Source organism: the organism of the source record quoted next, unplaced genomic scaffold (genome assembly GCF_019419815.1).
Source record: "Pyrus x bretschneideri cultivar Hongxiangsu unplaced genomic scaffold, Pyrus_bretschneideri_v1 Contig2, whole genome shotgun sequence".
Taxonomy (NCBI): Eukaryota; Viridiplantae; Streptophyta; class Magnoliopsida; order Rosales; family Rosaceae; genus Pyrus; species Pyrus x bretschneideri.
Window position 1 is genome coordinate 8,397,710 of NW_025999501.1, and position 17,027 is coordinate 8,414,736.

At 39.1% G+C, this 17,027-nt stretch overlaps 1 pseudogene; it reads left to right on the forward strand.

Annotated features, from left to right (window-relative positions):
* The window catches only part of LOC125476820, a 63,312-nt pseudogene that overhangs the window by 846 nt on the left and 45,439 nt on the right, over window positions 1–17,027 (forward strand).

Consider the following 17,027-nt stretch of genomic DNA (forward strand, 5'->3'; position numbering starts at 1 on the left):
TTTTCCCAGCATCCACATACTTTAGCATGATCCTTATCTTTGGCAACTGGAGTACATGTACACTACATTTGCATTTCTTTCCAGAACGTTTATATGTTTTTAAAAAATTTCTCTTGTTAGCTTGATTATTGAGTAGGAAACACATACATGTATAGAAATTATCCTGAGGTTAATAATAAGTAAACACACTGAATATTGCTTGCTGTGTAAATTTGATTCATGTTCCGATAGTATAATGCAGTAGTAGTAAATCATTGACTGTTTCTTATAAAAAATGTAAGTTGCGGGGGTGTAAGTGGAAACACAGTCAAAACCAGTAGAAGAGCCAAAGGGAGCATTGGTTTGACAATAATGCCGCTTGAGAAGAGTACATGCTATGCACACGATGAACTTTTACAGCAATAATAACAGATTGGACAACAAGGACCACATTCATGTGTGGAGGACCAAGACGATGACTCTTAAAATGTCAAAGACTATCTGTAATAAAAACCAAAAATTAAATAGTTCATTTTAAGACATTGTACTTCTGCATGCTTATAATTACGAAATTTAAATGTTATTTTTTTTAAGAAACACCGTCTATAGAAGTAATAAAGAAAAAGGTCGATAGCCTTTTAAAAAAAATCCGATACTTCCGTTATCATCAGGAAAATAAACTTGAAGCATGACTTTAATTTATTATTCTAAGAAAAGAATTTATGATGCTGATTGCACGCCAACACAATTCGTTAAGAACCTTAAGATAGCGGGTCATCAACACGTTAACCCATTTGTATGACCAAATGAATGAAACTCGAGGACATGTCATGTAGATTTTTTTAGGTCCAATAAAATTATAAAAACACAACACTAAGGGCATAGTGGATAGATCATATAAGGGCATAGTCCACATATATATGGGTTAGGATCGGGGGACACCCAGCATGGCCTCAATATTGAGAAGTTGAATTTCTAATTATTAGTACTTGGTGTTTGGTTCCTCCTGCATTTGATATGGTCTTTTCACATGAACATAGTTCTATTGATTTTCCATCCAGATGTAATAGTTCGTTCAAATGTATTCTGGTTTATTTCAGGAGTGCGTGATGAAAGTGACCATTCGTATAGCCCCAAAATTGTGCGGATTGGTCTTAAGGAACATCATTCTTTCCGTGCAGTCTCCATGACTGAACTGGAATGTATTTGGCGGTAAATGAGGCAACATTGAGTTTCACTTTATAATTATTATCATCCTTGAACTAAGAGTACATGTAAATATTGCTCATAATGTGTACAAGGTAAACCAAACTATTGGAAGAAGCGGTTAAGGTAAGGTATGGAAGTTCAAATGGAGCAAATCAATCAAGTCCTACCTTCCTTTGAATGATAGCACACACTCCCGTGAAAGTTGGTAGTTCGGCATTCATTAGTACATGGCTTCTAAGATCTTCGAACCTTGGTCCCAAGCTTGCCAAGAGTTGAAAGATCTTATCCTCCTCAGCTCTCTTAATGAGGACAGTAGCGTCAGTGGTATGAAGTCGATAAATATCGAGTTCATTCCACAGACTCGTCACACTGCCGAGATGTTGAACAAAAGACTTGCCTTCTTGTTGTAGGTTTGCAATGTCTTTCTTAAGCTGAAAAACATGAGCAACGTTGTTTTGATTACCATACATTTCTTTGACTTGATTCCATAAATGCATGAATGACTTTGAATAACTGAAGATTTTAGCAATCTTATGCTCCATAGAATTAAGCAACCAAGACATAACCAATCGATCTTTGCATTGCCATGCCTCAAATGTAGTAGTCGTGGTAGCCGGTGCCCGTATAGCACCGTTGACATATTCGAGCTTAGATCTTCCTCCCAGTGCAAGAGATATGGCTCTAGACCATGGAAGATAGTTGAATTCATTCAACAAGACAGAATTGAGACGTTGGTTTGGATTAACCTCAACGTCAGAACCTGCTGGAATAGCCAAAGAACTTTTAGCTTCAGAAGAACTGTCTTTCGCCATCTTAGCGTGAAGAAAAAAAAAATTGCAACGGAAAAAATTCAGAGTCAGGATTTTAGAATTCCTGCTCTAATACCATGTTAAATTTTGGATGTATATTTCTTGTATGTATCATTTACAAGGAAGAAGCATATATAAGAGAAGATGACAGAAGGAGAGTTTACAAGTAACCTCCAACCAATCTCTTTAAATCACTCCTATAAGGGCTACCAACTAATTATAACAAACAAGGGAACATAATTCCTTAATTCTAGACTAAGACAAGCTAGAAACAATGTCATAAGACCCATGCCACAATGTCATAAGACCCATGCCCTAGCCGAGAGAAAGGTATCTATGCCTTAGCTGAAAGGAAGGTAGGACTTGATTGATTTGCTCCATTTGGACTTCTATACCTTGCCTTAACTGCTTAAGAAAGTGATGAACTTGGAGACCAAGTCAAATATAACTGAAACTAGGGCTTATGTCTCTAACCATAGTCGCAGTGAAGGAAGGCCTTATAAAGGTAAAAGGCCTGACCTGAAATGCAACTATTGTGATTCTGTTGGGCACACTATAGAAAGATGTTGGATTCTTCATCCAGAGCTGAAGCCAAGTTCCCTAAAGGATAACAAGGGTCCCCATAAAAGCTTGAATCATCCCTTCCACTGCGCCAACCATGCAGCTGGTTCTTCAAATGAGAGGATGATAAATTTCACAGCAAATCCTGCCGCATTGATCAACGAGTTTGCAGCTTATCTATCCAAGAAACAGTTGAAAAATGACTATTTGGAAACCACCATGTCTGAAAGCAAAGATCACACTGCTTTATTGGGAAAGTTCTCTGGATTTCTTGCGGAAACTGATTGTGTTCAACAGGGTGATATTCCAGGTATCTTAAACTCCTTCTCCACTACTCTTAATGGTAGTCATGTGCATGATTATTAGATTATAGACTCAGGAGCTATGGATCATATGACAAATCAACTCACCAAACTGCATGATTTCAAAACCATGTCTATACCATCTCACGTGTTAGTAGTTAATGGGAAAGGAGCTCCGTTGTAGGAAAAGGAAAAATCAATCTTCTTTCAGACCATATAAAGTCAATAGCACTTTATGTTCCCTCATTTCCTTGTCAACTTTTATCAGTAGGAACCCTTACAAAATCTTTGAATCGCCTGGCCATTTTCTCCTCTCACAGTGTTGTTTTTCAGGATATCATCACCAAGAAGATGATTGGTGAAGGTTTCCTTTTGAATGGACTTTATTATCTAGCCAAAGATTTCAAGAATTCCAAAGTTTTTCAAGCTAGCTTCAGTGTACCACAAGACCAACATCTTTGGCCCCAACGGTTGGCTCACCCCTTTGAAAAAAGTGATGTTTGTTTTGTTTCCAAATCTTTGTAAAGACAAAATTCAATGTGATGTTTGTCACTTGTCTAAATCTGTCAGATTACCTTTTACCTCATCCAGGGCTAGTAATCCTTTCGAAATCATTCATTCAGATATCTGGGGACTAGTTGTCGAGTCCTTTGATGGATATAGGTATTTTGTAACATTTGTGGATGATTTTACAAGGATCACTTGGTTGTACCTCCTAAATTTTAAAAGTGAATTCATTAGTGCGTTTCAAGATTTCCATAAACTTGTTAGCAATCAATTCTCATCTAATATTCACATAATAAGATCCGATAATGGCACTGAATATATGTCCAATAATAGGTCAGAATATATGAGCAATCATGGCATTCTTCATCAAACAAGTTGTGTTTCACCGCTCAACAAAACGGGGTTGCCGAAAGAAAAAATCGAGACCTTCTTGAGAAAACAAGAGCTCTTATGTTTCATATGCATGTACCCAAGAAGTTTTGGTCACAAGGAGTACTTACAGCGACATACCTCATCAACTGTCTCCCTAGTAAAATGCTAGGTTTTAGATCTCCTTATGAAGTGTTGAAGAAGAGAAAGATTGATCTGTCTCACTTAAAGGTCTTTGGGTGTATATATTTTGTTCACACTTAAACTCCTCATCGTGACAACCTTGATCCTCGGGCTGTTAAGTGTGTGTTCATGGGTTATTCATCTACACAAAAGGGGTATAAGTGTTATAATCCAGTCACTAAGAAACTTGTAGTGTCTAGAGATGTTAGGTTCGATGTGTCAACTCCTTACTTTACACATGAAGTGATTGATACAAATCAAGGGGAGTTTCTGCATGATTTATTTCCATTATCTAACATACCTTTTTGTCAAGAAAAAGGCGTAGGGAATGACTTTATAGACCTTCACACAGAGTCCTTATCTCAAATCTCTGAGTTACTAGCTCCAACACAAGTTCCAACTCGAAGAAATCCCACAAGAGATCGCCATCCTCCACCTAGACTTGTTGATTATGTTACTTATACTACAAGATATCCCTATGCAGATTTTGTCACTTCAAAAAATTGTTCATCTTCTCATGTTGTTTTTCTCAGTACCCTAGATAATACTCATGATCCACAAAGCTTTCAAGAGGCAAATGATCATGATATTTGGAAAACTGCTATGAAGAATGAACTTCAAGCTCTCCATGACAATGGAACTTGGAGTGTTATTAAGCTTCCTCAAGGAAAAAAGGCAGTAGGAAGTCATTGGGTGTATAAGACAAAGTTCAACTCTGATGGGACTGTTGAGAGACACAAAGCTCGTTTGGTAGCTCGTGGCTTTACTCAAACCTATAGAGTGGATTATAAAGAGACTTTTGCCCCAGTTGCCAAGATGAACACAATGAGAGTGTTGCTGTTTGTTGCAGTTAATCAATCTTGGCCTTTATATCAAACGGACATGAAGAACGCATTTCCGCATGGTGTGCTGGAAGAGGAAGTATACATGAAGTTGCCCCCGGGTCATCCTCAATTTCATGATACTGACATGGTGTGCAAACTTCATAAATCTATCTATGGTTTAAAGCAGTCTCCGCGGGCTTGGTATTCAAAACTTAGCTCAGTTTTTGAAGAATTTGGCTTTCATAGAAGCAATGCTGATTCTTCTCTTTTTGTTCGAATCGGTTCAGTAAGCAAGTTGGTTGTTTTAATTTATGTTGATGACCTTATAGTGACAGGTGATAATATTGAGGAAATTAATTCTCTCAAGCATTCCCTCCAAGTCAAATTTGCTCTCAAGGATTTGGGAATATTTTCTTGGCATTGAAATGGCCACATCTCAGAAAGGATTCTTTCTAAATCAAAGAAAGTATGTTCTTGATCTTCTAAAAGAGGCTAATATGGTGGATTGTAAACCTGCTCAAACTCCTCGTGACAATAAACTTTAGCACGGTGTACAAAATGATGCTCCCACAAATATCACTGACTATCAAAAATTAGTTGGGAAATTGATTTCTTACAATCACACGTCCTGACATTTCCTATGCCTTGAGCCTTGCCAGTCAGTTCATGCATGCTCCTACCATTGCTTATTTACGCATTGTTAAAAGAATCCTTCGTTATCTCAAAGGCTCTTTTGGTCAGGGCATATTGATGAAAAGGAATGGTAACACTGCTATCATGGGGTACACAGATACAGATTGGGCTGGAAATTCCCTTGATCGTAAGTCAACCACTGGTTTCTGCACATTTGTGCGTGGAAATTTAGTCACATGGAGAAGCAAAAAACAATTTGTCATAGCTCGATCAAGTGCAGAGGCTGAATATCGAGCAATGGCATCCACTGCTTGTGAGCTCATTTGGCTTAAAAGTCTTCTCTCAGATTTAGGGTTTCCAAGTAGTCAGCCTATGTCTTTGTTCTGTGACAATCAAGTTGCTATGCACATTGCTTCTAACACAGTCTTCCACGAGAGGACTAAACATATTGAAGTTGATTGTCATTACATTTGAGCACAAGTTCAATCGAAATTTATTAACACCCATTACACACGCAGTCATGATCAGTTGGCTGATATTTTTACAAAATACCTCCCTACTACTCAATTTCAGCATTTATTGTTCAAGCTTGGCTCAACGAACCCCTTTGATCTAGCTTGAGGGGGAGTATTGGAAGAAGCAGTTAAGGTAAGGTATGGAAGTCCAAATGGAGCAAATCAATCAAGTCCTACCTTGCTTTTGGCTAAGGCATGTGTACCTTACTCTCGGCTAGGGCATGAGTCTTATGACATTGTTTCTAGCTTGTCTTAGTCTAGAATTAAGGAATTGTGTTTCCTTGTTTTTATAATTAGTTGGTAGCCCTTATAGGACTGATTTAAGGAGATAGGTTGGAGGTTACTTGTAAACTCTCCTTCTGTCATCTTCTCTTATATATGCTTCTTCCTTGTAAATGATACATACAAGAAATATACATCCAAAATTCAACACAAACCAAAAGGTGATTAATTTTAGTAAACATCATTAACAGGCCTTTTAAAGGTTTATTTACTAAAATGGTTAAAATCAAAGGGTAATTAAATCGCAGATACTAGGGGCAGTTCCCCAGTTTTCTAGAAGAACCTAAGATTATGGTGAATAGTCTGTTAAGGAACTCTGGGCTTTATGAATCCCAAAACCTGCCCGGTTTTGAAGCTCATTCAAAAAAATAACAGACGGAGCCTTATGTTGAGGCTTTATCAATCCCGAAACCTGCCCAGTGGATGATTATTTGTCAAAGCACGGAGTTACACACTCCAAGCTCTTTTATAGTACGTAGAGTTAGTTTTTTCTTTACTCTTAACAGATTAAAAAGTAAACTACCTTCCCATCAAATTTATTCTGGAAACCACCCCTTGCTCATCCTTGGAAGCCTAAGCCCTCTCCGTGCACCATACGGGAAGTCAGCATTTGTCCTGCTATTTAGATCCTTGATTCCATCATCCAGGTCTCTGGAGGAGACGATACCGCTTTCCATCCACTAGATGGGTTCCCCTGATGAAGTTGACCAAAAGATTCTTGTTGCAGGTAGAACGGAAGAAAGGAAGTATAGGAGGTGGTAAAGGAATAGATGGAGGTGCTGAAAGGTTTCGAGCAGAAATTTTGGAGGAGTCGGTAATTGTATGCTACTTTGCATTTTGTTATAACTCAAGATTTAGACGTTTAGTTTCGCTTGTAATGTATGTATACATGGCAGGTGTTTTCTACCCTTAGCTTTAGTGGTTCAAGTCTTTTCTGCAAATGGAATCGAGATTTTGATGTTGTTATAATTGATGAAGCTGCACAAGCTGTAAGTTCATGTAATCCGTTATTTTATCTTTTTATAGTTCCTAGTTTGTACCTTTACTCCTTTCCCTCTTTCCTTTCTTGAAGACATTCTAAATGCGGAAGTGTAACTCTATATATTAATTAATGAATTCATCATCCATTTGGATTATTAATTTCATAAATCTTATTTGTTTTTCATTACTTATGTTTAGGCAGTCTATGTCCATGACCAATCTAGAGTATATATATTGAGGGGCTCGCCCCTTGAGTAGTGCCCTTATGGGCAGCTGCTCCGTGGTGGACACGACTGCAGCCTTCACTCTTTATTTCTGAAAGTCTTCGTTTTTTAGTTGATTTGAAGTTTGAGTTTTCAACTCTTAAAACTTGGAGACGCCATGTTTTCAAAGTGTTGGCCATTGAGCACTGTTTATATGATGTATATTTATCTTTCTGATGAATGAGGTTCTTTTTTCTGTAATTGAAAAACTATGATGGCTGTGCTTGATGGCATTATCTGTAAGGAGGAGATAAACAAATGTTTCGACAATCTAGAGTATAATCAGAAGTGTTCAAGAGTAAACCATTAGTATGGCTAATGAAAGATTTATGTGTAACCTTTTTGTATGTCTTTCAAATTTATCGTCTTAAGCAACTGTTCTGGTATCGTAGCAAAAGAAAAAAAAATTAACTACCCTGATTGAATGGCTGGTCAAATGAGGTTACCACTACTTGTCTTATTTATTTGTTTTCAGCTGAAGACAATGCAATACTAAATATAAACTAGGAATTTAAGGCTCTTGATAATTCTTGGGAGTGTTTATTCTTGTGTATGATTCTGTGAAGTTTCATCAACTGGAATAAAGTCTAATCGACTTCATGTTATGTATGATACAGGTGGAACCAGCGACTCTTGTTCCATTGACAAATGGATGCAAACAAGTATTTCTGGTAAATTATAATGCTATTACAGGGCTTTCTCATAATTTACCTTGTGTTATCAATTTGCTTTATACTGTGCACCAATAGTTGTGCTTAATATTTAGGCTTCAAGCCATTCTTAATTCTGAATTTTTAACGTTTAGATCGGCGACCCGGTTCAACTGCCAGCTACTGTAATTTCAACCGTTGCTAATAAACTCGGGTAAACTATGATATTGTGATGTATTTTCTCTGTCATTTTATTGATTTATAGGTTAAATATCTGATTCTCTCACACTTGTTTTCCTGATTGAAGGTATGGAACGAGTTTGTTTGAGAGATTTCAAAGAACTGGCTATCCAGTGACCATGCTGAAGATGCAGTATCGAATGCATCCAGAGGTTAGATCAGAAACATCCAACAAAGTTTGTTGAAAAATATTTTATGTTGATGATCCATATTCTAATAAATTAGCTTCTGATAAACGTGGTGCACTCTTTCCTTCTATCTCGATGTTGCATTAGCTCAATGTTGCCTTCGATCTCTCCTCTGCATTATACTCCACGTCTCTTCTCTTCGTGAGTGATTTTCACCGTTGAGATCTGTAACTTTTCTCGGGGGACAAATCTCCCATCACTTCTGCCGGGCAACCCTGTATTCCATCTAGCAGTATTTTCTTGTTGTAGATACCAATTGAACTTCGGTGACAACTTCCCATGGTCGGTGCCCGGGATTATGCTTGCCGAGGTTGTTAGTGCGGTTGTCAGTTCTGGCAACAAACCAGTCAGAACTGTGCCTGACAACCGGCGGCATAATGGGCTGGAACCGTGCCCAGCTCTAAGTTAGAGTACATGTTCCATTGAAAATGAATGTGAAAGTAATACCTATTATTGAATGAATATGACATAACAATGTGAGCTTCGTCTGGGCCTCAAATAAGAAGCATAGTAATTAATTTTATATCCGTGATCCTGTATTCAGTTTTATTTGATATTAGACTCTCTGTGTGTGTCTCTCTCTATTTCATATTTCATAATTGGTAGGTTTAAATTTCTATGTCCTTTATTTAGATACTTGATTTTTGTCCATTTTTAAAAGTGGAATTATGGCTCTTCTGTGGATATTTCAAAACCTTATATATGAAATAAAAAATTCCTGTGCAGATTAGGAGCTTTCCTTCTGCAGAGTTTTACTCGGAGTCATTGGAGGATGGTCCTAATATTATAGAGCAGACACAACGTTCTTGGCATGATTATCGATGCTTTGGACCCTTCTGCTTTTTTGACATGCATCAAGGGAAGGAATCCAAGCCCGAAGGAAGTGGTAGATCTGTTGTGAATGTTGCTGAGGTTGATTTTATCATGCTCTTGTATCATAATTTAGTGGATAAATATCCAGAGCTTAAATCAAGTCAGCGGTTCACGATTATATCCCCGTATCGTGGACAAGTAACTCTCTTGAAAGAACGTTTCAGACGTACTTTTGGAGTGGAGTCTGACACATTCGTGGATATTACTACTATTGATGGTTGCCAGGTATCGTGACTCATTCTTTTATGGATTCCTTTGGAATTCTTCTCATTGCTAATAGACTTTGTTTTCTATTCAAAAGGTGATCAGACGTTTTTATTTTTAGTACTTTGGAAGTTTTCAAGATCAGTTTTTTTGGTTGATGTAATACCGTGTCATGTAGAGCTGTCTAGATGTCGGAGTATCTCATTTTATGTTGCATAGATTTGTCTTTTGTCAAGGTGCACGATATCTCATAATTTTCATCGAATTATACCACAAAATATGATATAAACGATGACGAGGAGGAAAAAGGGGTGGGAGGAGCTGATGTGACTGTTGGGGTATTTGTTAAACAGAAACATCAAATATTTTAACATTGGGGGTTATTACTGACACTGCACTCCTGAAGGTGCAATTTCTCTCTTAGGTTTAATAAGATATGGGTGCACAATGACCTTTTTGAAGTGCGAATAACTTTTCCTTGAACTTTTAGAGGCAATTTTTTCCTATTATTCAACTTGCGAAAATTGAAATGTTTGAATAAATGATCTTTTAATGTTTTTCTCAGGGACGTGAAAAGGATGTTGCAATATTTTCATGTGTCAGGACAAACGAACATGGAAAAATTGGGTTTCTGTCTGATTTTCGGCGAATGAATGTTGCGATCACTAGAGCAAAATCTTCTGTCTTGGTCTGTTATCGTTCGAAGTTAAGAATGAAGTTTCAAGTACTGTCTTACTCCATGTAATATGCATTTACATATTGACCTCTTCTTTTAATCAGGTAGTGGGATCTGCATCAACATTAAGGAAGCGCGATGAGCATTGGAATAACCTTATCGAAAGTGCTGAAAAGAGGGATCGTTTGCTTAAGGTGAATATACTTCCTGAGAACATGAAATCACACACTATTCATCACACCTTGTGCTCAATTTGGCCACACATCTGCTGTGATTGATTCATGTGTTTGGTTTTGTCCAACCGCATATGACTGTTCATGTTGCTAATATAGAATCGTAGGTTGAGCATTTGAAACTTCACATTGTTCTCCTTGCTTCTTTGTTCTGGTCTGGTCAACTTACCTTGCCAAACCACCCCACCGACAGTGATGGCGACGATCAAATCTGTCATCTCCTTCCAGCCCAATCATCTCTTTCCAGCCCAATACTGATCATTTATATGTATTCACAAACTTGTGATTCAATCATTTATATGTATTCACAAACGTTAAGTTTTCTACAAAAGTTTAGCGACAACCGTTGCTGTTTCTTATAAGAAAAGAAAATTAAGGGTGTGTTTGTTTGCCTTCACTAAATCTCCTTGGACTGGATTGGACTAGCTATTAGTTCAATACCGTTTTTGTTACACGTAGGAATAGATTTAATGAGATTAGAGACGACTTGTCCCGACTAAGTCCTTTGTTAGAAGGTTTTAGCGAGACCCCCCAATAAGCACAGGATTGCTAGGACTGTTCACGTCCTCGTCCAATTGTTCTCCTTGCTTCTTTGTTCTGGTCTGGTCAACTGACCTTGCCAAACCACCCCACCAACAATGATGGCGACGATCGTCGATGAGATGTACTTGTTTTTGGCTCCGCATTTCTTCGACTTCATAAAGGACGAGAGCGAAGTTGAGTCTACCATAGAAAGCTCTTCACTACAGGTGGCATGGCCATTCACGTCGATTGGAAGAGGGGATGATGGTGGGTCATCGGAGAAGAGAGGTTGGATGAGGAGACGATGGTGGGCTTGTGGCTGGAGGTTTGATTCGGAGATGGAGGATCTCAATTACGCAGAGGTCTGATGGACTGATTCGCTTCTTTCCAGTTTTTCTCCCAATTTTTAATCTTTTCCCCATTTTTTATTTTATTTTTATCTTTTTGATTTAGGGGAAATTTATTGACATTGTGGATTTATTGTTTGGTTTGATTTGAATTGGGCAAATAAATCTTTGGTTTTTTTATATAGAAAACGAACTTTTAGAGTGGATTATGAGTTAATTTGCAATTTCTCCTCCTGTGTATTTTTCAACTTAGGATTTGATTGTAGGTTAATTAGAATATGATGTTGTTGTATGAAATTTTGTTGTTATGATTGTATACGGTCCATTTTTCATTGTTTTCTTTATCCCATTTCTTAGTCCGACACATCACCAAACGCTTTATTAAGTTTGTTCAACTTAGTCTATTCTAAGCCAGTCCAGCTTAGTCCCAAAAGTTAATACAGTCCGAGATAATCCAGTATAACAAATGCACCCTAAGTGTGACGCATCGTGCAATGAATAGGGAAATCGAATGACTATTTTGCCTTGTTATTAAGGCTTTGGAGGCAATCTCCTTGGTTGATGTTAGAAGGCACTTTATCGAGGCATTAGCTCTGCAGTTTGGAAGACCAGTGGAAGCTGATTCGGTAGGCATCCTAGGCATGTAATGCTCTCTGCAAAGTTCTTGAAACGTTAAGACTAATTGTTCATATCTAATTCATAAAGCTTATTAAGTCTTGAATGTTTATGTTTAATTTAAACATCATTGACGGATTACATGTTAGGTGTATGTAATTACATGAACATCACGAGGAGAATATGCATTAAGAAAACTTAACGTTTAAAGATGTATGTTTTAACTTATAAGTAATTTGTAGAACTACATAGGATTGTTAATGGTGACGACTAAACCCTAGTGCTTTTCACATTTGATTTCTCTCCAAAACTTTCTTTTATTTTATCTCTCATTGCCGATTTTCGTTAGTCAAATTTAATTATTTTATTTTCTGTTCTTTTACTTTAATTCACAATTTCAAATCTTTTCCAAAACTTATGTTATATACTTGACTAAGAATTGGTTTTAAATACAAATTTTTCATATTGATCAGATAGAGAACAACCTTACTTGAGCTGTTTATACTATAATAACCTTGTTCTCTTGTAAGTATTTTTATGTGTTTTAATTCCTACTTTTGCAAGTGGTAAAAATCCTACTACTCTCAACATCAGCATGTTTGAATCTAAATTAGTTTGCTAGCCAGAATCAGTTAGCCAGCCAATCCAATCCAGTTCACTAGTCTAGTCTAATCGATTCCTGACAAGTCTAGTCTAGTTCGCTATAATTGCTCTTTTGCTTGAAAGCTCACTTGAATTGTCTTGCCTTATAGGCCTAATAGAGCTTGCATCCGCATCTACTTGTTGGCAACACATGTCGTGTACCGCCATGAATTTGACCCGAGGTGTTGGAATATTAGTTATTATTTGATTGTCCAGGTTTGGGTCACACCTATCTGATTAGGATTCTTTAGATTCTGCATTCTATAAACACAGCTTGTAGTTTAGTATGAAAATTAAGTCAGTCAAGATGTAAGCCTTAGTTTGTAGCTGTCACTGCATTCTTATTATTGTTTTCCTGTTAATAATATTCATAATTTATAAATTGTTTGTTCTTACGTTAGATGCTCTGATTTTTAACTGCATGCACATTCTCTAACTGCATGCACATAAGGCCTTTTATGGCCTAAAGCAGGCCTCTCGTGCCTAGTTTCAGAGGTTTAGTTCTTTTATTATCAATTTTGGTTTCCTTCAAAGCCCGGCTGATAATTCTGTGTTCGTTGTTATGGGTAGTGATCCCTCTGCTTTTCTTTCTAATTAAAAAAAATTAGGTGTTGAATTTGATTTAAAAGACTTGGGCAAGCTGCTATTTTCCTCGGATAAAAGTCTTTTTTACGTGGCCGGATATTCATCTCACCCAGACAAGAAGGGAGACATGCTTGATTGTTTTGACACGTACATGTGGTACTGAGTTGGCTGGTCCATGTTTCTATCGCTATTGTGGTGGAGGTCTTCAATATCTCACCATGACATGCCCCGACGTCTCCTTTGCCGTTCATAACGTTGCTCAAATCATGGGTCGTCCTACTTCTTTGCATTTGGAGGCAGTTAAACATATTTTGTGTTACTTAAAACGTACTTATGGTCATGGTTTGGCAACATGATGTTGTGATGCTTCTTCTTCTCTTTCAGTTTACTCTAACGCAGATTGGGCAGCTTGTTCGGACACCCGTCATTTTGTCACAGGTTTTTGTATCGTCCTGGGTTCTAACTTGATCACATGGTGTTATAAGAAACAACGAACAGCCTCTTGGTTAAGTACTGAAGCAAAGTATCGTGCCCTTGTTTATGGATGTGCAGATTCGATTTGGATATTTGGTCTTTTAAGTGAGCTGTGGGTTCCTATTCCTCGTCCAATTTTTTTTTCTAATGATAACTGGCAGCGATATATATAGTTGTTTGAATTGTACTAGCGTGATATATTCTTGTTGATGTTGGACTATCAGAAACTTCACATGATGCACTTTTTTGGATGAGATTTTGTAACAACAATTGTGGTAGTTTTCACGTATTCTTCATCTTTTAATTATAAGGAATGTATGTCATCTATTCTCATGACAAAGTGGGCAAATTATATAACTAAAGGTTGCAAGAGGAAACCAAATTTCATTAAAGCAGTTACAAGAGCAGTAATATATTACTATATTTATATAATATAGAGTATTATATAGGTAATCGATCATATTAGAAGTTGTTGCCAACTAAGTTTCGACAACTCTTATTTCAAGGAATTATCTAGCTCATATGGACTCAATTTTGACGGATAATTGGTGGGGGTGGTCGCAAATTGTTCAAACTTGGTGGTGGTGGTGGAGGAAGATTGTTTCGACTTGGGGATGGTGGTGGGGGAGGATTGTTTCGACTTACTAAAGGTGGTGGTGGAGGAGGGTTCTTTCGACTTGGGGATGGTGGTGGGGGAGGATTGTTTCGACTTACTAAAGGTGGTGGTGGAGGACTATTTTGACCAGGTAAAGGCGGTGATGGGGGATTGTTCCGACTTGGTGATGGTGGTGGCGGTGGATTATTCTGAGGTGGTGGTGCTCGTTGAGGATTGTTTCGACCTGGTGAAGGTGCTAGAGCAGGGTTGCTTTGACTTGGTGATGGTGATGGTGGTAGATTGTTCAAAGGTGGTGGTGCTCGTGAAGGATTATTTCGTCCTGGTGATGGGACTAATGATGGGGTTGGTGTTTGTGTTTGTGTTGGTGTTGGTGTTGGCGTTGAAATTGGTGTTAGAGTTGGTGTTGGCGTTGGCTTTGGTGTTGGTGTTGGCGTTGGCTTTGGTGTTGGCGTTGACGTTGACGTTGGCGTTGGCGCTTGTGTTGGTGTTGGTGTTGGCGTTGGCGCTCGTGTTGGCGTGGGAGCTCGTGTATGCGTTGGTGTTAGTGTTGGCGTTGGTGTTGGCGTTGATGTTGGTGTTGCCGTTGGTGTTGAAATTGGTGTTGGCGTTAGCACTGGTGTTCGAGTTGGTGTTAATATTGGTATTGGTGTTGGTGTTGGTGTTGGTGTTGGCGTTGGTGTTGGCGTTGGCGTTTGTGTTTGTGTTGGTGTTGGCGTTGGCGTTTGTGTTTGTGTTTGTGTTGGTGTTGGCGTTGGTGTTGGTGTTGGTGTTGGCATTGACATCGGTGTTGGAGTTGGCGTTGGCGTTGGTGTTGGTGTTGGCGCTGGTGTTCGTGTTGGTGTTGGTGTTGGCGTTGGCGTTGGCACTGGCACTGGTGTTCTAGTTGGTGTTGATGTTGGAGTTGGCATTGGTGTTGGTGTTGGTGTTGGTGTTAGCGTTGGTGTTGGAGTTGACGTTGGAGTGGGCGTTGGCGTTGGTGTTGGTGTTGGTGTTAGCGTTGGTGTTGGCGTTGACATTGGAGTTCGTGTTGGCGTTGGTGTTGGTGCTAGTGTTGGCGCTAGCACTGGTGTTCCAGTTGGTGTTGATGTTGGAGTTGGTGTTGGTGTTGGCGTTGACGTTTGAGTTGGCGTTGGCATTGGTGTTGGTGTTGGCATTGGTGTTGGCGTTGGTGTTGGTGCTAGTGTTGGCGTTGGAGATGGCGTTGGCGTTGGTGTTGGTGTTGGTGTTGGTGCTAGTGCTGGTGCTGGTGTTGGTGTTGGCGTTGGCGTTGATGTTGGTGTTGGCATTGGCGTTGGCGTTGGTGTTGGCGCTGACGTTGGTGTTCGAGTTGGTGTTAATGTTGGTGTTGGGGTTGGTGTTGGTGTTGGTGCTGGTGTTGGCGTTGGTGTTGGTGTTGGCATTGGCGTTGACGTTGGTGTTCGCGTTGGCACTGGTGTTGATGTTGGTGTTGGTGTTGGTGTTGGTGTTGGTGCTAGTGCTGGTGTTGGTGCTGGCGTTGATGTTGGCATGGGAGTTGGCGTTGGTGTTGGCGCTGGCACTAGTGTTGGTGGTGGTGTTGGTGTTGGTGTTGGAGTTGGCGTTGGCGTTAGCGTTGGTGTTAGCGTTGGAGTTGGAGTTGGTGTTGGCAGTTGATTTTTTGGAGTTGGAGCTGGAGTTGGTGTTGGTGTTGGTGGTTGATTTTTTTGAGGTGGTGGTGGTGGCAGATTCTGAGGTGGGGGTGGTGGCGGTGGATTTTTTTGAGGTGGTGGTGGTGGAGGATTTTTCTGAGGTGGTGGTGGTGGCGGCGGCGGTGGATTCTTTTGAGGTGGGGGTGGTGGCGGTGGATTTTTTTGAGGTGGCGGTGGTGGAGGATTTTTCTGAGGTGGCGGTGGTGGCGGATTCTTTTGAGGTAGGGGTGGTGGTGGAGAATTTTTCTGAGGTGGCGGTGGTGGCGGATTCTTGTGAGGTGGGGGTGGTGGTGGATTCTTCGGAGGTGGAGGTGGTGGTCCTCTTAGTATAATAGGAGGTAGAAATGGTGGCTTGTAAAATGGTGTGGGTGGTGGCGGATTCTTCGGAGGTGGAGGTGGTGGTCCTCTCAGTACAATAGGAGGAAGAAATGGTGGCTTGTAAAATGGAGGAAGAAATGGTGGCTTGTAAAATGGAGGAAGAAATGGTGGCTTGTAAAATGGTGGTATAAATGTTGATGGCTTGTAAATTTCGTGTCTTATGGGAGTGACTGGTGGCTTGTCATCCTCATGGTATTGGGCATTGGATGAAGTTGTGATAAGAATAACCACTACAAGAAATAGCACAAACAACTTTAAGTAAGTCATCTCTGCTCTTCTTGTGTTACAAAATGGGAAGGGGCATCATTTTATAGGGGAAGGAATGATGGGTTTTTGTGTTAATAATTTTGGTCAATAGGCAATTGGTAATTCATAGGCTCCAATAGGGGTAGTATCTGCCCAACTGGTCTAATAACATTGCTTTTATGGTAGGGGAGGCTCAAAATTTTTGGCATGCTTTATAAATCGTATCCCTTATTCCTAAATTTTTAAACAAATATATATATATATATATATATACACAAATATATATATATATATAAGTATATATATTTGTTTGAAAATTTAGTTAAAAATGGGCGAGTCAGGCAATCTTGCATTTGTTTTAGTGGTAGCCTTAGGAATTTTATTCCAAGAATTTTTTATCCATTACCAGTTACCATTTCGAGTTTCAAATCCTCAAACTGAAATGGTATAATCT